This window comes from Alligator sinensis, unplaced genomic scaffold (genome assembly GCF_000455745.1).
Source record: "Alligator sinensis unplaced genomic scaffold, ASM45574v1 scaffold790_1, whole genome shotgun sequence".
Taxonomy (NCBI): domain Eukaryota; kingdom Metazoa; phylum Chordata; order Crocodylia; family Alligatoridae; genus Alligator; species Alligator sinensis.
The window spans coordinates 24,221-50,076 of record NW_005842723.1 but is presented as its reverse complement, the minus strand read 5'-3'; the positions used below and the strand labels follow the sequence as shown (position 1 = coordinate 50,076).

The 25,856-nt window shown below is 47.2% G+C and overlaps 1 protein-coding gene and 1 pseudogene across 3 annotated transcripts in view; both read left to right on the top strand.

The window, feature by feature from the left end:
- The first annotated feature begins 1,954 nt into the window (after nucleotides 1-1,954).
- LOC102383394 (olfactory receptor-like protein OLF3) overlaps nucleotides 1,955-25,856 on the top strand; it is a 37,117-nt gene continuing 13,215 nt past the window's right edge. The window contains exons 1-3 of one of the 3 annotated variants that reach the window (XR_001358819.1): nucleotides 1,955-2,041; nucleotides 5,264-5,317; nucleotides 9,448-9,525. The gene's annotated coding sequence lies outside the window, so the exon portion shown is untranslated. Of the gene's footprint in view, nucleotides 2,042-5,263; nucleotides 5,318-9,447; nucleotides 9,526-11,197; nucleotides 11,235-25,856 lie in introns of those variants that run through there. The other 2 variants (XM_006034299.2, XM_006034300.2) reach the window with 2 other exon arrangements.
- On the top strand, nucleotides 11,605-12,642 carry LOC102383151 (annotated as a pseudogene).

Below are 25,856 nucleotides of genomic sequence, written 5' to 3'. Positions count from 1 at the left end.
GGAAAGTTTGTCCCCCGAGCCCCTGATGCCCTCCCCTGATGTACCAGTAAGCTGCTACCAAGTCTCCTCTCAGCTTCTCTTTTTCAGGCTGAAGAGTCCCAGATCCCTCTACCTTTCCTTGTATGGCTTGCCATGCAAGCCTCTAATCATATAGCTGGCCCTTCTAGGGACTCTCTCAAGTTTTACCACATCCTTGTTAAACTGCAGTGCCCAGAACTGGATGCAGTACTCCAGTTGGGGGTCTCACCAGTGCTGAGTAGAGAGGAAGAATAACCTCCTTGCTCTTGCTGGAAATGCATTGATTGATGAATGCCAGAGTATTATTTGCCCTGCTGGCAACAGAGTTGCACTGCCAGCTCATATTCATGCTGTGGTCTATTATCACCCCCGGGCTCTTTCATTCATAGAGCTTGTGGCAGAATGCCATCTCTGTCTCACCTCCAAACTCTGCTATCAGGCAGATGACCAATTTGACAATTTGGTTACCATGGTCACTGCAAAGGGCAGACATCCCTGGCCCCATCAGCTTCAGGTAACCCATAGTTATAACCTGAGCTGGATACATTCCTGAGGGAGGGGGAAACCTGCTCCCTCTGCCTATGTGACTGGCCTCACACACCTGAGTGGGGGCTTAAAATCCCTACTGTTCTAAGCAATGTCATCATGCCTGGGGGGGAGCTAGAGACCCTGCCAGTATACCTGGCAACCAGTGATGCATTTCAAATTGGTTGGCTGGCTGTCAACAGCTGCTGGCCTTCATTGGATCAGGTAAATGAGGTCATAAGGTATATATAAGTTAAGGACTGCCCAGGAGGTGGGACAGCAGCCATGATGAGAACTCTCAGAGAAGCTGGACCATCTGAAACTCACTCTCTCTCTTGAAACTCATGTTCAATGAACTGCTTGCCTCCAGAAAGAATCTCCATCTGCCTCTGGCTGATACTTGTGAGTAAGCTACTTGAGATCTAACTAGATATATAGCTTACAGTAACTCAGATGTGTGATCAAAGGCTACCATGCCACTGTTTGCTCTAAGATATTTCTCTGATATTGCTCTACCCTGTACCCTGTACCCTATTCCAAACCTACTCCTTGTAACCAATAAAACTCTCCTCTGTATCTAGCATGGGAGACTTATTGGGAGAGGGTCTAGATTATGCTTTGGGGTCCTCTTGCTTTAGCTGACTAAGGGAGATCACCATTTGTGCTTCAGAAAAGTTGTTGCAGTAGGTCGAGTACCCCTCAAGGGCTACTAGGCCTGTGTTTCCCAGGGGACACAGGGCCAAAATTAGTCCAGACTCTGGGTGGTGATGGTGTTACCACCAGGCTTGTAGATGTGCTCCAGGAAGGGGGTTGGTCGGACATGAGGTGCCCCCAGGGAGGCACTCAGAGCCTGGAAGGTGGTTGGGCGAAGTGAGGTAGGTGGCTCAATGCAGGAACACCCCCTACTGGCCTGCCACAGTGCTGGTCAGGCTGGCATTGCCAAGCCTGTAGGTGTGCAAGGGATTGTTCGTCCCTAGGTGGAGCACTTTACAATTCTCAACGTTGAACTTCATCTGTGTGAGAGTTTAGCTACACCTGCAAAATAATTCACAGTCTCTCATTTTAATATAAACAAGTTAATTTCCTTTATTTCTTTCCTGCCATGACTTTGATGGAATAAGGTAGGGAAATGAACACCGTCCTGAGAGATGAAAAAGATATTGCATCTGCGGCTCAGCAAAATAACCCTTCTGCACAGTTATTATGTCTCTCTTAGACAACCAACATCTTGGATATACTTAGTTCCCTCTCTCTTTGGGAACTCTCACTTTCTTGGTTGCTTGCCCCATTCTTCTTCGCATGGGTCCCAAGCAAATGGTAATCCTGTGCCACCTTGTATTTTCTACTGATATCTAAATGTGGGGTTCACTTCTCTTGGTTAATCCTCATCCACTCTTGTTTCTTTCTCTTTTAGGTCCCCGGGAAGGTAGCAGACATCCCCAGGCATTGGACTCGCCAACTCAAAGGTCTTCGTCATCATCCCACTTCGGCTTCCCAGGTAAGTCTCTCTTCAGGACTCTTCTTTTGTTCCCTTCTCTCTGCCATCTGTCATCTATCTCTTGTAGTCTCTCTGTACTTCTTCTGGATTTCTTTCTTCTTTGTTCAGGAACTGATTCCAGGCTCCATTCCCCTTTAAATCCTTCTGGCCATCTCCTGCGTGTCTCACAGCCAGCACTCTCCTTGCTTTCTCCACCCATGCAGCTCTTTGTTTTTGTTTTCATGTGAGTCTCACTCACCTCCATCCAGGTATATCTGCCCCTTTCTCTCCTCAGGCTTATAACCCAGGTAAGTTCTCTGTTTCCCATTGCTTCCCTGGAGTTCTGTGACAGGGCAGACTTGTTGCCCTGTCACAATCTCGTTCTGACTCACCCAACTTGCTAGCCTGTCTAGATCCATCTGTATCTGTAGGCGATCTTCAAGCGTGACCACACTTCCCCATAACATGGTGTCATCTGTTAACTTGGCCATGAGCTCTTCACCCCCTCATCCAAATCATTGATGAAGATGTTGAAAAGTACAGGCCCAAGCACCAACCCCTGCAGGAGACCGCTGCCCACTTCTCACCAAGATGACACAGATCTGTTCATTAGGACTCTCTGGGTCCTACCCCGCAGCCAGCTTTGTACCCATCTAACTGTCTCACAGTTAAGCCCACTATCTTCGCTGTGCAAAACGGCTATGTCTCATTTTGATTTTGGATCCGGCCATTTGAGAGAACAGTGATTTGTTTCAGTGTTTCAGATCACTGGTCCATTTTGATTTGGCTGAATCTGTTTTGGAGGTTTGATGCAGTTTCAGAGATTCGGATTGGCCGGGGAGAGGTGGGCACAGCCAGGCAGCTGCAGGTTCTCCCATGCCTCCTCCAGCTGTGCCTGCCTCTCCCTGGGTGGGGGGAGCTGTGGGAGAAGGCCCCATGGCTGCCCTTCCCAGTCCCATCCCCTGCCCAGCCCCAGCTTAGTCCTGGCACTTAAAAAAAAAAGCCGCGCACTCACCGGCTCTGGCAGCAGCAATCAGGGTCTCTGAGGGCTCATGGCAGAGCTCCCCACCATGCAGCATGGGGCAGTGGGGAGCAGTGAGGATTGCCCCCCTGCCTGGCACCCATGTGGCAGCTGCCCCATGGTGCAAGTGCAGTGCAACTTGTCAAGGCACTGCACACTGTCTGGGAGCTGGGGCAGTTCCACGTGTCACCAGGAGCCCAGCACCACTCAGTCCCAGTGGCCTCAGCTCCCAGACAGCATGCAGCATGCTGCTTAGCCATGCTGCACTCATGCCATGGGTCAGCTCATGTGAGGGCCGGGGGGGGGGGGGGTGATCCTTGCTGCCTCCCACTGCCTCATGCTGCATGGGGGTCGGGGCTCTGCCACAATCCCCCAGAGGCCCTGATTGCCACTGCCAGATCCAGTGAGTGCGGGGCTTTTTTTTTTTCTTTTTTTTTTTTTTTTTTTAAGTGCTGGGACTAGTCTGGGGCTAGGTGGTGGGGGCCATCAGGGGTGGAACTAGACAGGGGGTGGAGATCAGGGAGCGCGAGCTGTGCAGGGGGGGCTCTGCCACATGGGCCCAGAGTCTCCACAGCCTCTGCTACAGCCGGTGAGTGCAGGGTTTTCTGGGTGGGGGTTGGATTCCCTGACTGCTGGGGCCAGGCAGGGCAGGGGGCAATGATCAGGCAGCAGGGGCTGCATGGGGGCCCCCGCCGGGGCCCCCCCAGCCCCTGCTCCAGCTGGTGAGTGGGGGGCTTTTTTTTTTTTTTTTTTTTAAGTGCCGGGAGGCTGGGCCAGGTGGGCAATGGGGCTGGGTAGGGCAACCATGGGGGCTTCTCCTGCAGCTCCCCTGGCAGTGCTTGGTGCAGACTGCACTGAGCAGATGTGGGTGTTGGTGCTGGGCACAGTCAGCCTTCTGTTTTCAGATTCAGTGTTTGGGGTGCTGAAATGGGCCAAAACACCTCTGAAACAAAACAGCTGCTGAAATTTCACACAGCCCTACCCACTGCCAGAGTGCTGCACTGGGTAGAAGGGGCAAGGGCCACTTCAGGTTAGGGCTGCTTCAGCAGTCCAGCTGGCACAAGAGGTAGTATCCCCAGATACCAACTGGCTGGGCCTCAGAAGCTCCTGAGGGCAAGTAGCCCTGAGCTGCTCACCAGGGCAGGTTTTCATATTGCTGGAGCCAGCACAGGTGCTTGCCCCAGCCTCTAGCTCTCCCTGGCTACAGATCCAGGAAGCGCTGGGCAGAGTTATTTTGTCCCAAGTGGCAAAACTTGCCCCACACCAAAGTTCATGTCTGGGCACATGCGCTGAGGCAAAAATCCCCAGCTCAAATTTGTGCTGCTCCTATTTGAGCTGCTGCAAGCACATGTGCCTGCATGTGTGGACATGCCCTCTCTGGGCAAAGGAGGCCTAGAAACTAGATCCATCTCTCTAGGTGAAAAGATGGAATTCAAATTCTTTTGTTTCAAGATCTTCAAAATGAACATTCTATGTTTTATTTCAAAATGACTTTTCGTAATGTTTCCTTCATTTAATTTTAAGATGATAAAAAATCTGAAAAGAAAACAAAATATTTGGCTGACCTGAACTAATTTATTTTCCTATAAATTTATGAAGAGAAACATGAATGGGGAGGGAACAGTTACTGAAATACAAAATGTTGCTTTGCTCTGAATTTCCCACTGCCTTTTCTACCATGAAAAAACCACATGCAAGTTAGTTGCCATCCTGGGATTTGATCCCAAGTCATCTCTTCATGCCTGAGATCTGAAACTTGTTAGGTTTTTTATCACTATAAAGCTCTCGTGAAAATATCCTACTCTTCCCCAGCAACTCCCTGTTCTTTGGTGAGAAAGAAGATACATTTAACCAGCACACCAGTTAGCTAGAACTGGACTCAGGCTAATCTCTTCTCCTAATGGAGTTGATTTCCATTTAATTCATAAACTAAACCATTTGCCAGTTTTTCTTTTCCAATGTACACAACAATATAATTTCAAACTATGATGCTCCTTGCAATTCGATTGGATGCAGGAGCTGAGATTCTTTAAATAAACTTGCTCAAGGATTCTTAGTTCTCACCCATTGATATGGGGTGCAATATGTCATCTCTTAACTTATACTAGGTAAAAATCCTACTATTAATTTGATCAAGGTTTTATTCAAGAAAGATAAACATTATTTTCAATGCTGTTTTGTTCTATATTTCTTGGAATCACTGTCTGATTCCCCTCTCACAGAAGAAGAAGCCTGCTTTCATCCCTACCACTGTTCATTCCGACACACAGGATCTGGTGAGCCATTTAAAGTTTATTTTCATTCTGCATACAGAACTTTCAATTTTTCTCCCGCCAGTATATTTTCTGTCTCCAGGGGTCACCCTTCCTATTCACAGAGAGAGCAGAAATAGACAAGGAATGCCCAAAAGTATATCAATAGAAAAATGTAATAGATTTTAAAAAAATCGTTATTTTTAAAAAGTAACCAAAAATAGGAAAATAATGTATGACCCATTGTGCCTCTTTGAAAAAAGAAGAATATTACAATATAAGATCTGTGTTTGATCAGTGCCTCTCACAGTAGGGTCCCGGCCCATGCTTGGGGCTCCTAAGTGCTAACCCAATTTTTGAAAATGTATGACAACAGCAACCCAAAAAGATCATTGTAAGGCCACCACCTGCAATTGAACTGGAAACCTTAACTGTGTTCTCAGAGCTTGAGCTTTCAGGACAGTTTTTTTAATGTTAGAAGCTCTTCGGAGTGGGAAATGATGTTGCTGACTAAATGGAAACGTACATGCCAAGTATCAGTTTTCCCTAAAAAAATACTGTTTATGCCAGAAACCTGGATCTGTACATTCTTCTTCGTAACCCAAAAATCTTGAACTTTTTATTGCAAAGATTTTGGCTTTACATGAAATTATGGCAGTATGTTTTTTTTTAACTCCTTGATTTTCCAATAGCTTCTTCCAGTGTTAAAGTTGGAGCAGTTTTGCTGCATTTGTAACCAACCCTTCTTGTCCACATTTAACACTTAGAACATTACAGCCGCTGCCCTTGGGAAACACTTCTGTTTTTTAAATGGTTCCACATGTACATGCAATCATACTCTAAATCAGTCTGGGCATGTCTTTAAAAGAAATGCTGAAGCTTAAATCAGAAGACCAAGGCCATTTAGAAATATGACTTCTTATATTCCATGGCATACTAAACAAAGTAGGTGAGACCAGATGCTCACAAGAGCTGAAGGATTTTCTTTTTTTTTTTTTGACATACAGTAAATGTGCTTAAAATGGAGATTTGAAGGGATCAGAACTATACACAAATACTGGTCACATTTGGTAACTTTTTTCAATGAAAAATAAGATAAATAATTTTGAATATGGCAATATATTAATTGCAGAAATGCTGGAATATTTTGATTTGACTTTTTTAAATGAAAATGTTGATGTTTTGTTTCTAAGTCACATTTTTAAATTAACCTAAAGATACTGAGAGTGATAGAGAGAGAGAGGACAAGCTTTTCCATAGTTTCATAGTTCCATAGCTGGTATGGTAGGAAGAGACCTAAACAGATCATCAAGTCTGAGCCCCTGTCTGAGCCATGGCAGGAAAGAGTACTGGGGAAAAATGACCCTGGCAAGGTGATTATCTAGCCTCCTTTTGAAGACCCCCCAGGGTAGGGGCAAGCACCACTTCCCTTGGAAGTTGGTTCCAGATCCTAGCCACCCTGACTGTGAAGTAGTGCCTCCTGATATCTAGCCTGAATCTATTCTCCGTCAACTTATGGCCGTGTTTCCTTGTTACTCCCGGTAGTGCTCGGGGGAACAGGGACTCTTCCATTGCCTGCTGGTCCCCCTTGGCCAGTTTATAGATGACCTCCAGATCCCCTCTCAGCCTTCTCTTGTGGAGGCTGAACAGGTTCAGGTCCCTTAGCCTCTCCTCGTAGGGCCTGCCCTGCTGCCCCCTAATCATGCAAGAAGCCCTCCTCTGGACCCTCTCGATGCTGTCCACATCCCTCCTGAAGTGTGGTACCCAGAACTGGACGTAGTACTCCAACTGTGGCCTGACCAATGTTGCATAGGAGGGGAGGATCGCCTCCTTGGACCTGCTCGTGATGCATCTGTGGATGCATGACAGGGTGTGGTTAGCCTTACTGACCTCATCCTCACATTGGCGGCCCATGTTCATCTTGGAATCAATAATGACTCCAAGATCCTTTTCTGCCTCTGTGCTGACAAGAAGGGAGTTCCCCAGCCTGTAGGTATGCTGCTGGTTCTTCCTCCCTAGGTGCAGTACCTTGCACGTGTCAGTGGTGAAACCCATCCTATTCTCATCTGCCCACCCCTGTGACCTATCCAGATCTAGTTGTAGCCTGTCCCGCCCTTCTAGTATGCCCACTTCTCCCCACATCTTGGTGTCATCCACGAATTTGAACAAGGTGCTTTTCATCCCCTCATCCAAGTCACTGATGAAGATGTTGAACAGTGTGGTCCTGAGAACTAAGCCCTGGGGAACCCCACTGGCCACGTCCCTCCAGGTCAAAAATGACCTGTCCACTACCACTCCCTGGGTGCGGCCCTCCGGCCAATTTGCAACCCATCTGGCTGTGCAGGTATCAACACCATAGGAGCCTAATTTTTTAATGAGAATCGGGTGAGAGACAGTGTTGAAGGCTTTCCTAAAGTCCAGAAAGACTACGTCCACCGTGACACCCGTGTCCAAGGATTTTGTGACCTGGTTGTAGAAGGCCACCAGGTTAGTCTGATAGGACCTTCCTCTAATGAACCCGTGTTGGTTACCCCTAAGCATAGTCTCCCCTGTTTGCCCCTCGCAGATGTGCTCCTGGATAATTTTCTCAAAGTGTTTCCCCAGGACCGAGGTAAGACTAACAGGCCTGTAGTTTCCTGGGTCCTCCTTCCTCCTTTTTTTTAAAATGGGGACCACATTGGCCCTTTTTCAGTCCTCTGGCACCTTGCTGGAGCACCGTAAGTGCTCGTAGAGCTGTGCCAGGGGTCCCGTAATGACCTCTGCCAATTCCCTCAGTCCTCTGGGGTGGAGATTGTCAGGACCTGCTGATTTGAACACATCTAGTCCCACCAGAAGTTCCCTGACTAGATCCTCACTGACTCTGGGCCTAGCTGCACCTCCTCTGGATCTGTCCAGGTACCCAGTGGGGAAGATGACCTAGTCCCTGTTCAGAAAAATGGAGGCAAAGAAATTGTTTAAAATGTTAGCTTTGTCGTCTGGTGCAACCACCAGATTTCCAAGCATGTCCTGCAGAGGCCCCACATTACCCGGTACCTTCTTTTTACCCCCTATATATTTAAAAAAAGGACTTCTTGTTATCTTTGATCCGGGTCAGTAGTTCCAGTTCCATCTCTGCCTTAGCCTTCCTAACAGCCCCCCTACAATCTTGAGCAATCCTCCTCAGTGATGGCCCCTCCCTTCCATTGGGTGTATGCCTCCTTTTTAGCTTTGAGATGTTCCTGGATGCTTTTGGTGAGCCATGGGGGCTTTTGAGCACTCTTGCCCCCTTTGATCCGGGTTGGGATTGTCACCCTTTCGGTTGGGAGGATCATCTCCTTAAGGAACGACCACTCTTCTTGGACTCCCAACTCCCCTCCCCTCTGGGACCTCAGTGCCTCCCCGACTAGTCTCCTTACCTCATTGAAATCTACCTTCCTGAAGTCCAGGGCTGCTGCCTTGCTGCAGGCCTTTGACACCCTGCACTGGATGGTGAATTCCAATAGGTGAGGATCGCTATCTCCCAGGTGGTCGAGCACCCGCAGTCCCCTCACCAGGTTATCGCCTGTGGGCAGGACCAGGTATAACAAGGCATTTCCCCTGGTGGGACTGTGCACCTCCTGGGTTAGATGGAGGTTCTGTAACTTGGCTAAGAACCTTTCTTTCCAAAAAGAAAAGAAAAATAACCTAGAAATGATACTAAACTTTATAGTTTGAGACAACCAAAACCAAAATTATTTTGTATTTATTAAAAGAGTAAAAGGCTTCAGTTTTGGTTCAAACCGAACCATATCTTTTTTTGTACTTTTGGTTCAGCCATCTAGTCCTAAAATCATCTTTCTCCTTTGCCCTTGAAATCTATGAAATCTACAGATCTATCAAGGAGCCAGATCTGGGTGCAAATTTCCCCTCACTCAGTGGAAATGTCCACCTATATGGACTACCCCATTCACCCTGGTTTCACAAAAATAGATGATTTTGACTAAAAGTACATTTATAGCTACTCCAAAAGGACAGAGCTTCTCCCTAGGAGTGAGCAGTAGCTGTTATGCTCTTGTAGCTGTTTCATTTGCAAGACCCTATTATAGTGATATCAGAATAGCAGAAACACTTCGATTTTAACTGTGCTTCACCTCAAGCCAAAGTTAGAGTGACTTAGTTCGCTTCTTTCATTTCAGGTTCATGCAGACTGAACAGCTACCATGTAATACCTACTGCTTAGTCCCCAACAACTCCCCCTTCCATTTTGAATCAGCTACAAGTGTACCTTTGTCCACAACCAGAATGTGGTTGTCTTTTTGTTGAGGTCTGTATTATTTTTTTCTGTTCCCATCAGTGGGGTATGTATGTTTGGGCATTATGTCTGGTAGTCATGTGTGAGGGTTGCTCCAGAAGTTTTTAAGAAAAGATTGGACAGACATTTGTCTAGGATGGCTTAGATAGGGATGATCCTGCCTTGATCAAGCGGTTGGACCAGATAACTTCCAGAGATCCTTTCCAGCTCCACTCTGTTATGATTCTATGTTCCTATGTAGTTTTAAGAGTAGTAGTATCTGTGTGCAATTATTGTATCACAATGATGTGGAGCACACAGCCTGGCAGTTTCAAACCTGGACCCAGAATGTTATTGGCCATAAGTTATAGCAGGTTCCTACCTCTTTTGTTCACTTAGTTTTGCTTTATTTACTTTCTTTTGCCCTTCTGCCCTAACTGAAATTGTTGGGTGCATCCAGATGAGCGCACACATGCCTCTTGTGATGTCTCAAACCAGTTTGAGACACCGCAAGAGGCACACTGCGAATGAAAAAGTGTCCCCCATGCTGCATATTTGCAGTGTGGGCTCAAAATCTGATCCCTGGATTTCCAGGTATCAAATAAAAACACTGCAGAGAAAAACAGTGCAGGGCACAGTTCCCCAGGCCTGGGCTCAGACCTCCAGAGATGCTCTGGCATCCAGCCAGACTGTCTCTATGGTGCCCCCTGCTGCCCTAACATACTGGGGAAGCAGGAGCGGTGCAAGGCTGTGACCTGGGCACTGTCCCCTGTAAGTAGAAAGATCTGATCATAGCTGGGGAAGAAAGAAAGGGTGTGTCATGGAAAGCAAGGCATTTAAAGGGAATTTTTTCCTTAAGTCCCCTAACCATGAAATGGATTCCTCTCTCCATTCACTCATTATTATAAAATGATAAAATCACATCTCCTAGCAGACAGGCATCTTGGCTAAGACCAAGCTAAGTTTTCCAGCAAAATGTCATATAAGTGGAGAGTTTATTTGTTGATGAATGCTTTGAGCTCTTTAGAGATCCAGGTTGTGGATTAATATAACTATAGTTTAAAAGTGGTCTGGTCAAACCAGTAGACAATTTGTGGTTTATATTAACCGAGGATAAAAAAAAATCCTGTTAACACTTGACCAATATACATTTGAGTTATATTACTGTAGTTAAAGACATAAAGCCTTATTAGAGTGTGGACACAACTACACCAATAATTGGTGTTTAATACCAGAATTGATTTTCCCATACTTAAGCACAGAATAGCTATAGTGTTATAAGACACGGTTATACTAGTATAGTGCATCCAGACCATATAACTTCATTATACATATGAATAAAATATACAGTGTTGTGTCCTGCTCTGACAGCCTGATCCAAGCTTATTCAAGTGGGAGTTGTTCCATCAACTAATGTGAACCTTGAACTAGCCTCCAACTGCTGTTCTTTAAAGAGGGTAAAACCCCTCAGATTCCTGTTAACAGCTGAAGTAGGCTATTTAGCTTACATGGGATTTTCCCAAAGGTACAGTGCTTAGATACCTGGGTTCAGTCCTATGATGTAAATTGTTGGTAACAGTATGCTTCATTATAGGTGGAAAATAACCCCAAGAAGTCAGGAACAAGAGTGGAAGAGATGAAAAAAATCAACACCAGCTAGTAGAAAGGCCTTTTTGTGTCAACATGGGGAAGGTGAATATCCTCTTCCCTAGGAAATGTTGACATTTTGGCAAAGTATCAGACAATATGCTGATTCAAAATGGCACCATGCTGCACTTGTAGCTGGGATGTCTCATGGTTCCAAAGGGTTGTTCTCAGACCAGCATACTCCCACATCCCCTACTGCTCCCATTGTGAGGTCAGAGGCTGCATCATAGTACTTCCCACACATGGTGCATCATGAGTGAGCTTGCCCTACAAAAGAGGTCAAGACTATAATGCATAAGCACTTCAACTCCCATACAACCAGATATGGAAATATTTATTCAAAATATTTTTGAGGTTTTATTTTTCATGAACTATTGATTTTTTATGCAAAATTCAGAAAATATAAGGTAAAAAGGAGTTCAGTCAAAAAGCAGAATTCCTGTTGAAAGTCCTAGTGCACGTTCTGCTGTTTATTCTCATTCTCTATAGAGTCCCCCGGGCAGGTGAGACTCAGACAGCAACATGGGAGGAAATAATGACTCTATAGTGACTGAGTTCATCCTGCTGAGACTTTCCCAAAGTCCTCCTGTAAAAATCACCCTCTTTGTTCTATTTCTAATTATCTACTTAGTGACCATACTTGGAAATGGTCTCCTCATCCTGCTCACCAGGGTGGATTCCCAGCTTCACACACCCATGTACTTTTTCCTCAGCAACTTGTCCTTCATAGATATCTGCTATACCACCAGCACTGTGCCTCAGATGCTGATTCACTGCCTCTCCAAGAAGCTCTCCATCTCCCTGACTAGGTGCTTCACCCAAATGTATATCTGTTTTCCTGGGCATGTCCGAGTGCCTCTTGCTGGCTGTGATGGCTTATGACTGCTGGGTGGCCATCTGTAAACCACTACTCTACACTCTCATCATGAACAAGAGAGTTTGTAGCTGCCTGGCAGCCATTACATGGAGCACTGCTTTCCTCCTGACCACAGTGCCTTCTCTTACCATGCAAGCTCACTTGTGTGGGTCCAATGTTATCAACCACTGTGTGTGTGAAATCCAGGCCATGCTGAAACTGGCTTGCTCAGACACGCACAACAACCAGATTATGATGTTTGCCACCAGCATCTTCACCCTACTCATGCCCTTTGCCTTCATCCTCATCACCTATATCCACATCGGTGTGGCTGTCCTGAGGATCCGCTCTGCCAGTGGCAGGATCAAGGCCTTTTCTACCTGTGCCTCCCACCTTACTGTGGTTGTCATCTTCTATGGCACAGCCATCTTCATGCATCTGGGGCCTCAATCCAAATCTTCCTCAGACCAGGGAAAAGTGATTGGTGTGTTTTATGGAATTGTGACACCTCTGCTGAACTCACTTATCTGCAGTCTGAGGAACAAGGATGTGAAGGGGGCACTGAGGAAATTAGCAGGAAGGAAAAGTTATACTTGAGGGCTACGTATACTTTCTGGGGGATTTTTTTTGTTATGGATGATAACATTACCCATGCTTCTCTATGCCTTCTGTTCTTTGCTTCTGGTAATTGCCTTTGGATCATAATTCATTGTCATTTGATGCACTGAGTAAAAGTACTTATGAAGCACCACTTTCTCCCTTCTTGATCAAAGAAAGATATTATTGCAGAGGTCCTCAGCTATGGTACACAGTGGGAAATGTAGTCCACTTGGGGTGCCTAGCCTATACAAGAGAATAGGGACAGAAGACACTAAATGTGACCTGGATTAAGTGTTTGGTAGGCTGCAATAATGTAAAGACAAATGGGCAAGTGGGGCATTAGTCCTATGTGGTGCCCAAGGGACGGGGAAGAGTGGGTTGGGGGAGGAGTAAGAGGCACTTCACCCTCCTGTCCCTTACTCCCCCTGATCTTTCTGGCTCCAGCCTCAGCAACAAGCAATGAGATGGCACATTTGTCAGTGAGTGAAGGGCACTCTGGAAATTAAATCCTGTGGACTAGCAGCAGCTAAAATTGACTGCTGTGGGGGGGAATCATCCTATTTTTTTGCTGCTGAAAGCAGGAGGGTTTTTGGAGTTCAACATGGGCATCTCTGGTAAAACAAACAAAAAAAAAAAAGAGATGACATCTCCACTCAGCAGGAGCAAACTTCAGCTGCTGCTCCTACCCACTGCTCTCTGCTGGAGCCTACAGAACCAGAGAAGTTACAGGAAAAAGGAAGGAGGGGGCTGGGCCCAGGCACATTCCTGGCCAGTTATGCTTCTAGTAGGCTGGCAACTGGTAAAAGAAACAAGAGACATGCCTGCAGTCCAAACTTTTATACCCCAGGGCACAAGAACATCAGTTTATCCCAGTGTCTCTCTGGCTACCTCCAGCAGCATAATACAGATTTGCACCTATACAGCCTGCAGAATCTCAAGAGAGAGAACAAGGCAGTGTGCAGAAAGGCAGTATGCCCTGTTGCATTTCCTGAGTTTTCTAATATTTCATCCAGTCTATACTCTCTGCTTAAATATGGCTTCTTCTAACAAACATTTGGACTTGTGTATTTAAATTTCTTTGTTACACTGAGACTTTGGGAATTGGACTGAGCTCTTTTTCTATAGTCTTGGAAAGTGTGAATCAGGTGGGTGTTAGTTGGCACATCTACATGTGCATTTGCTGTGGCACCAGTTTACTTGTGAGTAAATTACTCATGAATAAACAGTGTCAGGCAGGCATCTACACATGCAGGGAAGTGGGAGCAGATTTGTTGGCAATGGCAGCAAATCTGTTCCTGCTTCTTGGGGCTCTGCAATGGGCCTCCGCCACCACTGGGGTGGGGGGGCTCCAGGCTCTGACTGCAGCTGCCAGCAGCCAGCAGCCCACTTCAAAAGCTAGCTCCACTTGCTATTCTCTGGCATGGGTGTCTGGTGCGTCCCGAGTCTGGGGGGGCACCAGCAGAAGCCACTGGCTGTGTCGGTGGCAGGGACAGGGCTGGCGAGCACCCACAGAAGCTGGCATCAGCGGCAGGGACAGCCCTGTCAAGGGGGGGCACATGTCCCCCTGTGCCTCTCCTACCAGTTGCCTGTGTTTTCTGGTCAACGTCTTTCCTGGCCACGAGCAGCACATGCAGCACAGGGACAGCACATGGCAGCACTCTTGTCACTGCCTCTGCCTCCCTGTGCCGTGGCTACTCCAGCCCCTGTATCTGGCAGCAACAACCAGCTTCCCATGCTCCTGCTGGCCCACTGCACTGACTGCCACCTGGACCACAGCTGCCTCACCCCTCCTAGCTCCCACATGCACAGCAATCGCCTCCCCACCTGCCATGCACCGTCCAAGGGCCGCTGCCATGCAATTGCTGTCTTGACCCCATCCACCTGGTTGGGCCCCAGCAGGGATGCCAATGACAGACTCTAAGATGCAATCACCACAGCTGCTGTCACCCTTCTGGCCCTCCAGCCCTGCTGTCTCTGAACCTGCTGAGCCAGCCAGGACTGGTGGCTGCACATCATCTAGCACACTTGGGACAACAAGCAGTGGCTGGAGGCATTCTGCATGACCCAGGTCACCTTCTGGGATCTCTTGGAGCAGCTTTGGCCACACCTGGAGTGGTAGGACATTGCCATGCACCCGGGCCTCCTTGCAGAGACCCGGCTGGCCCATACCCTGCTGAAGCTGGCCACACCTGCCAGCCTCCAGTACATCAGCCATCTGTTTGGCAAGGGCAAGGCCACTGCCAGGGAGGTCATCCTGGAGGTGTGTGGCACCCACCAGGACATGCTGGGGGACACAGTGCTCTGTGTGCATGACCCCCTGGCAGTGGTGGTCCTAGGTCCTGTTCCCCCTGAGGCACACAGGCCTTGTAGTCCTTGGGGGTACTCGACCCACGGCAAGAACTTGGGATGCTTCCCTTAGTCTGAAGCATAAGACTCAGAGAAAAGAAATACATAGTAGCTGACGCCATAACCAAGATTTTTTTTTAGCTGGGTTTTCCCTCTGAGATCCTGACTGACAGGGGTGGGAACTTCTTGACTGAGGTGATGAAGTACCTGTGGGAGTGTTGTGGGGTGAAACACCTCAAGACCACAACCTGCCAACCTCAGACAAATGAGTTGGTAGAGAGGTTCAGTGGGAACTTGAAAGGTATGCTAAAGGCATATGTTGACTCTAACCCTAATGACTGGGATGAGAAACTTCCATATTTGTTCTTTGCCTACCGGGAGGTACCCTAGGAATCCACTGGGTTCTTGCCATTCGAGTTGATGTTTGGAAGGTGGGTTAGAGGCCCTCTTGATCTGGTGAGAGAAGAGTACTTTTGAACATGGGGATAAGGTAATGGTTTTCCTGCCACTAAAGACAGACAAGCTGCAAGCAGCTTGGGAAGATCCCCATGTCATCATGGACAGGCTGGACGATGTGACTTATGTGGTGGCCAGGAGCAGGTCAGACAAAAGTCCCAACTTGCTAAACATGCTGCTAAGGATGTTGATACATGTCAACATGCTTAAACCCTACTTTAACAGATGTGATGTTGTATTCTGGTTTGCCTTGATCAAAAGACCCAAAGGAGCCAGTCATGTATGGTGACTGGGAAGGAGAGGCCAGAATAAAAGAACTCTGCCTGCCAGATCATCTACCTACTCAGGACAAGGACAAGCTGCGTGCAGCTCTCAAGGACTTTGAGATGGTGTTCTCAAACAAACCAGGTAAAATGAACCTGGAGAAACACTTTATAGATACAAGCAGCCGTCGCCCTATCCAAGCCAGGCCCTACACAGTCAATGTGAAGGTGCTGCAAGAAATAAAGCATGAGATCACTGAGATCCTGGGGCTAGGGGTAATATGACCTTTGATGAGTCCCTGGGTCAGCCCTGTGGTACTCATCTGGAAGCAGGATGGGACCATCAGGTTCTGTGTGGACTATAGGAAGCTGAACGCCATTACCACCCCTGACACTCACCCTATGCCCAGGATGGACTTTTTGCTTGATATCCTGGGCCTAGCTAAGATCATCTCCACTCTCGATCTTTCCAAAGGATTCTGGCAGATGCCATAGCTACACTAAGTTGGCTGCAAGCCAGTCAATTGGAAATGCATCACTGCTGGCAGTGTCTGCAGGTGGTTGCCGCTTGCCACCCCTCCGCTGCCAACATCGCCAGCAGTGTCTGTGGGCAGCTGCCGACCGCTGGTTGGCACTCACTCCCCCCCCACAACTGCCGACACCACCGTGGCTGCCTGCAGGAACTACCTGCTTGCCACCACCACACCCCCACCGCCATCTGTGGGCGGTCTCTGTGCCCCCCGCCAGCTTCCAGGGGCATGTGTCGTTCCTGCTGTCAGGAACAAGTGAGAGCAACAGCCTAGCAGGACAGGTGCCCTGAAATGTGGCCAGTCTGGGAAAGGTGAGAAAGTTCCTAGAACAGGGGTGGGCAAAATATGGACTGTGGGCTGAATAGGCCAGGACAGATGCCTACCAACTGATCGTATCCAGCCCATGGCTGGCCCCACAGTGCTCTAAATGGGGCTAATCCCTGCCTGCTACTGCCTAGGGCGGCCTGCACCACACTCCCATCTGCACCTGCACTGCATCCACCAGTCAGCACTACCCTGGCACACAGCATCCCAGCAGGGATACTCCCATTGAGGCTCCAGCCACCTGAATACAGCTTTGCTCCCCCCCACCTCCAATGGCTCCTCCTGCTCCTCCTCCAGCTCCCTCTGTGGCACTCCAGCCAGCAGGTAGTGTGTGGAATCCTGGAGAATGAATGCCATACTGGGCACCATGCTGGGGAAAGCTGCAGGCAGGCGGCTCCTGCCCCAGAGCATGGAGCTACAGCTCCAACTCCAACTCCCATCCACCTTCCACCTAATCTGCCACCTGCCGGTAGCTGCTTATTGTGCTGGATGGGTGTAGAGGGTGGAAGGCAACTGGGTACTGCCTTGGTGCATACACCCCCCAACTGCTGCTCCCACCACCCTGGCCAGCTTCTGGGACCTAGAACACAGGCAGCCCCACACACACATGCACACACCCACTGACCCCACACACCCCACATACCTTCCCACTCACCCCCCAACACATGCATATAAAATTATATCTTCTAAAAGATGGTGTGTGTGCAGCCCTCGACAGATCACCAAAACTCGTTAAGTAGCCGCCAGCTGAAATAATTTCCAACCTCTAGCCTAGATGGATAGATGCCTGGTAAGGATAGGTGACCTGAAAGAAAAAAAGAGGGAGAGAGGTGGGCTCAGGATTGGATAGACTGGCAGCCTGATGATGAGCTAGATGGAGCAGGAGTCATAATAGAAGGAGAGACATAGTAAAGCTATCATGGCACTACAGCAGCCATGGGGCAGGGTGGGGCATAGACAATGTTAAAATTCACTACAGGTAAAGGCAACTATTGGCCTTTTATCCTAAATGAAAGACCAATAGTTGCAATGCCATTAAAATATCTATGAATGAGGTAATTAATAAAATGAACACAGAATTCCCTAAGCCAGCAGTTCCCAAACTCTGACAGATTGCACACTGCCACTTCAAAATGATACAACCTTAAGTACCATCAGCAATTTTTTGTCATATAAAGTAATTATAATAAATCTATTAATGCGTACCACTGACAAGTTGTCTGTGTCCCACTGGTGGTATGCATACCACGGATTGGGAACCGCTGCCCTAGGCGAATTCCAGTTGTACGTACAAAGAATGCCCACATATCTCCATTTCAATAATCCTCCCACAAGCTTTGGCCCTCAAAGTTACTCTGCCTATCAGCTTCAGTCCAGTTTTTTTTTTCTGTCATTCTATTTCTCGCTCCATCACACATGCACACACCATTACAATCAATTAGTGGCCCATGTCCTATATTTATAATCAGTTTTATAGTTATGCATCTTACCTTTCCTGGGTTAGTTGTTGTTAATACCATAGACAGTGTCTTCCATTGTTTCAGGTGTCACCCCCCTCCAGAAAACCAAAAACACAGCTAAATTCTACTTTTGCTCAGCTTTGCATATCCATCAACTCAAATCAGAGTTACAATCGTAAAACTTTTGAGTGTTGGCAGGATCTGCTATTCTCAACGTTCTCCAAGGGATTTGGGGATGCAATTCCCACTGAAACGGGAAGAAGCATTACATCTAAATTACAAGATGGTTTGAAAGCCTTTCTGAAAAAAAAACCCAAGTTTTTGAAATACTATCATCTGTAGAAATACAACATAAGACAAAAAGAGTAGCATTTTATTTCCCACTGGAAACATGCAAAAATCAGGGTGGGCTCAAAAATGTCATCTAGATGACCAAAGGGTAGGTGGTTTTCTATTTTCTTCTGCAGGTCTGTAAATATTAATATAGGACTTTTGTTGTCCATAGTGAGGAAGTGTGTTTTATGTTTCTGTCTGTGGGTTCCTATGGAGGGAGACTATTAGGAATCTAACTGCCCACATGGGGTAATGGGAAAGCAGTGCCCCACTCTGCGTGCTCCATGGATTCTCCAACACCCCCTTGATGCAGGCTCTTACCTACCCATGACATAGCATTCCACCTGCCAGCCTGGCACCAGCAATCACTGGCTCCAAGCAGTGCACTCCTTGGGGGTCCATGGCAAGCTGGCACTGGCAAGAGGAATAGAGCTTGGGGAGAGGAAACAGGCAGAAATGATGTAGCAGCCACTTGCACAATACTAGCTGCAGGGAAGCAGCTGTAGTCCTGAAGCCATGGAGTCATGGGTGGGTTATAGGGGGCCCTCACACCCTGGGAGGAAATGGTAGGGCATGGGAAAAGGAGATACGCACTAATACAGAAATGCCTCTCCATTCTGCGAGGCTTAATGGTACCTTGCAAAGGCTGTGAAAAAGAATTACTTAGATGACCAGAGCAAATTGCGATTTTTATTATCTATAACTGATTCTGACCAAGCTGCCCCTCCCAACACTTCATCATATTGATTCTGGACATCTTCCTTGAGAGTTCACCCAGCCAGCTCTCACTGGCTATGCAGACCAACCTCAGTCTCAGACTCCCTTTACAGGAGTTTGTATGCAGTCTGCCCTCTGGTGAGGGAGAGTTCATGATAGGAGCAGGTAAGCCAGCTCCAGCTAAAGTCAGAGGATGCTGTGGCATGCCTGTTCAATGCCCTAACTTTCCCCCCATTTTTCCTGTAATTCAAGTTGAAGTAAGGATAGAACAATGATGGGGATGAATGGAACAGTAGTTTGGACCCAGGAGGGTATAATTCAGTTTTTGGAGGTGAAAGCCTGCCAGCCCTGATTGCTCCAGTCACCACTCAGACTACAGTAGTCACTGGTTTAACCCCTGCAGGAGGGGATCCCCCAGTGTAAAACTCATGTTGTTGTTCATCCTTTGAATTTGAAGACGACCATGACATCACTGGTTGGTTTGGTTCCTGTGAACGCGCGAATGGCTGATCAGGCCAATTTGTGCTTTGAACTGGTTATGGCAGACTGAGCAAGAGATGCTGCTTTGGGTTGCTTGATCAACAGTGGACATGAAGCTGTTGAGAGATTTACACTGTTCGCACTTCTGCTCTGCCTCAGCAGTTCTTCTCCACTCATAGATGGTAGGTCCAGTACAGATGAGGCTTTGCCAGGTGGAATGATCATGAGCGAGATCCTCCCAGGATTTTGGGTCAATGTTGAAATGTTTCAAGGATGACTTGAGGGAGTCCTTGAAGCTTTTCTTCTGGCCTCCCTGAGAGTGCTTTCCCTCCTTTAGCTCATCATAGAAGAACTTATTTGGCAGTTGCTCATCTGACATCCTGGTGATATGGCCTGCCTATCTCATCTGTGATTTTATCAACAGAGTGTGAATGCTTGGAATGCCTACCTGTCTAAGAACCTGAGTGCCTGGTGTAGCAGGGCACTGGGATGTGCCTGCTCCTTTAAGGGAGCAAGCAGCCTGAGAGGCTGCTTGGAGGTGGCAAAGGGAGCTAATGGAGCAGAAAAGGGCTCAGGCTAGAGCTATATTAAGCCCAGAGCCTGCAAGTCACTAAGTCTGTCCCTGGCAACCATGAAGTGAGGAGCTCTTGGCTGCAGGGGTCCTGCAGAGATCTAGATTTAGCTAAACATCACTGGATTTTACAGGCAAGTGTCCTTTATGTTAAACCCCTAGGAGATTTGAGGTATCTACCAGAGGGCTGAGATGATATTTGTTTATTTGAGTTACACTGGTAGTTTAGCCTTGAGCCCTGCTGTGGCAGGCTCAAAGCCTATTTAGAGACCTGGTGACCCAGGAGCCCTCAGATAGAGGCTGGGGCCAAGTAAGGGGGTCCAGGAGCCTAGGAAAAGGCTGAGACCTGGACCAGAGGGCCCACATGCCTGGGAAAGGGCTGAACTGATTCAGAGGATCCACGAGCCCAGAGCAAATTAAGCCAGACTACAGGGTCCAAGAGCCCAGAGGAGAGGTTGTATGTGGGATCAGGGGTCCAAGAGCCAGGAGGGGCTGCATTTGGGACCAAGGGTATGAGAACCTGGAGGAGGGGCTATATGTAGGACCAGGGTTCCAAGAGTTAAGAGGGAGATGCCATAAAGGACAAGGGGGTCCAAGGGCCATGAGCCTGTCACATCTGGGAACTTGTCTTGCCATCTTATCTTCATCAGTGTCCTCAGACAGCCCATGTGAATGAAAATGGTTCAGCTTCATAGTATAGTGTCTGCACCGTCCAGGTTTTGCATGCATAGATCAGGATTGGCACCACAGTGGCTTTGTAGACCTTCAGTTTTGTTTGCTGACTGATGTTTCTGCGCTCCTACAGATTTGCATGTAGTCTGTTGAAGACCATGCTTGTTTTAGCAATTCTGGCATTGGTTTCATCATCAATGTGAAGTGCACATGTCAGTGTACTGCTGAGATAGGTGAATTTGTCCACTGCTTGGAGAGTTCTGCCATTCACTGTGATGGTAAGGCTTTCCTGGTGCAGGCTGGTGTGTTGCTTCCGTCTTCTTAGTGTTGATTGTGAGGACAAAGTTGCCCCACACTGAAGAAAAATGCTCCATACTCCATTGCATATCAGACTCCGATTTGGCATTCAGGGAACAATCATTATCAAACAGAAGATCATAAACTGTTACTTCCTGTAACTTTGTCTTCATCAAATTGAAATCTGCCATCATTCCAGTAACTGATGTCAATCCCACTGTAACAATCATGAGAGGCATCTGTAAGCATGGCAGAGAACATCATACTGAAGAGGTTTGGGGCCAACACACAGTCCTGTTTGACTCCATTGGTGACTGGCAATGGTTCAGATGCCTCACCATTATCCATAATGCAAGCCAGTATGCCATCATGCAATTGCCGAACCATTGCAATAAATTTCCTGGGCAACCAAGTTATGCCATGATCTTCCAAAGGCTCTCCCGACTGACTATATCAAATGTTTTTGTCAGGTCCTTAGAAGTCATGTGCAGATTGGAGTGCTGTTCCTGGTATTTCTTCTGAAGTTGACTAGTTGCACATACCATATCTGTGGTCCTGTGTCTTTTCCTGGACCCACGCTGACTCTCAGGCAAGAGCTCTTGTTCAATATGTTGCATAAGACAATTCAACAGAATTCTGGTGAGGATTTTGCCACCTGTTGTTAGCAAGGAGATGTCCCAATGGTTGTCACAGGATAATCTATTGCCTTTCCGCTTCTACGAGTGGATGGTGGGTGCATCATTTCATAGACATTAGGGCTGGAAGGGACCTCGGAAGATCATCGAGTCCAGCCCCCTGCCCAAAGGGCAGGAAGTCAGCTGGGGTCATAGGATCCCAGCAAGATAAGCATCCAGTTTCATCTTGAAGGTGTTCATTGTACTCCTGCAATATAGTTCCTTGAGTTCACGTTGACTAAAAGAGTTCAGTCAGTTTCAAAGCCATGTGCAAGCCTCTGGCTTGTAGACCTCTGCTGGTATAGCATCTTCTCCAGGTGCTTTACTATTTGACAGTAAGTTAATTGCTTTCACAGTCTCAGTCAGCATTGGAGGATCAGCAAGAGATTAATGTCTACCTGGGGCAGTTGTTCAATTGCCTCCTGACTAACAGATGATTGTTGATGTTGTTGTTTTACCCATCTCTGCAATATCTTTCCTTTATCGATGAGCAGTGCAGTGTCATCATTATTCAGTATTGAAGATGTTCCGGATGCCCATGGCCCATAGATTGTCCTCAGAGCATCATAGAAGTTCTTCATATTGTTCCTGCCTGCGTAGGCCTGAATCACATCTGTCTTGTTGCTCAGTCATGAGTTTTGCATTGGACAGTCCTCTTGATGTTATTGAAGGCTGCCTTCTAAGATATTGAAGTGCTGTCTTCCAAGTAGGTCTTATGGAGCCAATGTTTCATAGTATCATAGCACTTAGGGTCAGAAGGGACCTAAACAGATCATCAGGTCTGACCCCCTGCCCTGGGCAGGAATGGGTGTCAAAGTCATATCACCCCAGCCTCCTTTTGAAAACCCCCAAGGTAGGAGAGAGCGCCACCTCACTTGGGAGCCCATTCCAGAGGCTGGCAGCCCTAACTGTAAAGTAATGTCTCCTGATGTCATGAATTTCTCCTCTGTCACTTCACTTACTCTGCTTGACCCAGCCAAGACTTGAACTCAGATCTCCTACAAGGTAGGCAGAAGCTCTGCAACACAGCCACCACTGGTGGGTTTCTCTTTTAGTAGTCTCCATATGCCACTATCATTTTCATCAAACCAATCTTGACATTTACATGTGATGGGACTGAGAGTATTGGATGCAGCTGAGTAGACAAAGTCTCTAAAAGATGCCCAATTTCCCTCAATGTTATTGAAATTTACATCAATTGTTACTGTGAACTGTGTAGTTCTTCAACAAATGCCTCTCTCACATTCTCCTGTTTCATTTTGAAGCTTTTTGGGTTCTTTCTTGCCTTGTGGTCACCTACTAGGATGTATCCAGATATTCAGCTTGGAGATTATGAGCCTGTGGTCAGTCCAGCATTCTACACTTCTCATGGCCTTTGTCACTCTGACATCCTGTCTGTCTCTTCTCCTGATGATAATGTAATCAATAAGATGCCAGTGCTTGAAGCATGGGTGCATTCAAGATATCTTGTTGCAGTTTGGCAGGTGGAAGACTATATTGGTGATAAGGAGGTCATATTTGACACATTTCCTCAGCAGGAGGAGCCCATTGCTGTTGCATTTCCCAAAGCCATTTTTTCCAGTGATGCCTCGCTATACCTGGTGATCTGTACCAACTCTAGCATTAAAGTCACAAAGGATGATGGGCTTGTCTGCCTTTGGCACTTCTGTGATAAGAGACTCTAGATTTTCATAAAATTTGTCCTTGATCACAGCGACTCCACTTAGCTAGATACCTGCAAAGCTCAAGGCAAGTAGAGCAAACCAATCGAGCCCTGAAAACAGCGCTGAAAAGGTGGTATCATTGCAGGGAAAAGACTCGGATCAAAAGCTACCCCTCATTCTTATAGCCATAAGAGAAGCAACAGCATGCCATGGAATATCACCTAACAAGGCAATGACTGGCTGAGAAATGGGGATGCCTGAGCATCTTGGGCCTGATGAGTTACAACTGATGAGTTACACCAGTCCCAGAGCACATGTATAAGCCCCCATAGGGTTTTAGAAAAATACCCAATAGTGAAAATTCAATTACGCAAACAACCTATAAAGAACCAGTAGTAGTAGCAATCATCAGGGTAAAAATAGTGAATATGCAAGTAACAAAAGACGCAAAACAGTTTGGGAACAAAGGGTCCTTGAATTATGCCCCTGAATGTCCCAGAGAGACTCTGAACTGTCTGATCAACAGGGCAGGTAGCAAGTCTCGTTTGCAAAGTAACTAGCGCATTTCTAGATATGGAAGTATGTGCTAGCTGTTAAAGAACCTACATTAGTAAAGTGAAATCTCCTTTCTCACTGGTTCCCCAATCCAAGGTTTTGAGGTAACACTTCTACATTGTCACCATTGCCAGTGAAGCACTCAAGTTGCAGGCCCACAACAAAATAGCCTTCTACAGAAGTGTATGACTCAACTCTATATTTCCATGTTTCTGGCAGAGACTCATCCTCCTCTTTATGATGAGTTCATCCTCCTCTTTGTGATGGCTTATGACCAGTGTGCAGCCATTTGTAATCCCCTCCACTGCATAGCCATCATGAATGGTCATAATCCCATTTTACTTTACTTGCCTAAGTGGCCATTACCCAGGCATGACACTGCAGCTTTTAGCACTTAGATACAGTTTAGGATATAGCTCTGGCATAGACATTCTGGCATAGACATTCTGTTTCCCTTTGATCATCTAATTTGTACTTCTTTTAGCCATCCTGTTATAATTCTTGGCACAGGAAACAATTCTATTTCCCAACAGAAAAACATGTACTTGCCAGGCACTGACCATGCATGGAAGGCCATGCACTGATTGGGCATGTATGTAGGTATCCTTATGTGCCCTTTGTGTATGGATAGCAGTGTCTAAGGCCTAGAAATTTGTGTGGCCCAAAACCATGATCCATGGGTGTTAGACTTGTGGAAGAGGAAGAGGGCCCCCTCTGTCACAGCTCAGTGCCTGAATGATTAGGGCACTCGGGATGCCAGAGACCCAGTTTCTAGCTCTCCTCCCTCAGGGGCTTTAACCATGCATGTCTTAAACTTGTCAGCACAGTGCCCTCACCACCATGCCACAAGTCAGGCATTAGTCAGTACCTATTCTGGTGTACTTTTTGAACTTGGCTCCCTGGGCAGCCAAGAAAGGGAAAAATATGGAGCCAGGAAGCATTAGCCTGAGAGCATATGGCTCACTGAGTTGGCTACTAGCCTCACTAGGAAGTAGGCATAGGCTGTGTTAACCTCTTCATCCTTCCATCAATTTTATCCAAAGACTACAGTATCAGAGGCTTATTTGCACAGAGATCACTGGAGAACATTCTAGAAAGTACCTGACCTGTAGTGTTGTGTGTGGCACTCAATGCTAGACAGTCACAGGGATGTAAGTATAACCCCCTACGGATGAAGGTTAAGGGAGGCTTGCAGCCTGGAATAACATAGAGCCTGGGGCTCTTTGTCACTTTAGCTAAGTACAGACAGTTAAAAAGCATGAGGTTGAATCAATTCAGTTTTTGCAGGTTAGTCATGGATTATATTGAAACAGAAGTGAACAAACATTTCCCTTTGGCTCAATAACTGCAGCCACTTACCTGCAGTGGCTCAGGCCAGAAGCTGGAGGGTACTAAAGCACAACTATCTGGCTATGTTCACTTCCTCTTCCTGCTGCCCCCAGAGTCTCTGGGATTTTCAGCCCAGAATTATATCAGCAGGACTCTGAAGGGATGCTCATCACTTCCTCTTCCTGTTTCCAGGTGTCTCTGGGATTTGTAGTTCACAGTCACAGCCAACAGTAACTTTGAGCAGTGGAAGGGGTGTTTAACCCCTCTCCCTGGCCCCAGACCCCAGCTGGGGGTTGTGTGGAGGGGGCAGTCCCATCCCCCCAGAATCCCACAGACTGGGCTTCATCCCCAACTTGGCATACCCCCCCACCCAGCCCCTTGTCAGCCAGTCCTCACTGCTCCAGCTAGGGAGCAGAGGGGTGGGAACAGCCCTGCTCTCTGAAGCAGACAGGACACGACAGCCCAGGGCTGCAAAATGCTAGAGGACTCTGATTTAACTCCATAGTTTCATAGTAGCTAGGGTCAGGAGAGACCTGAACA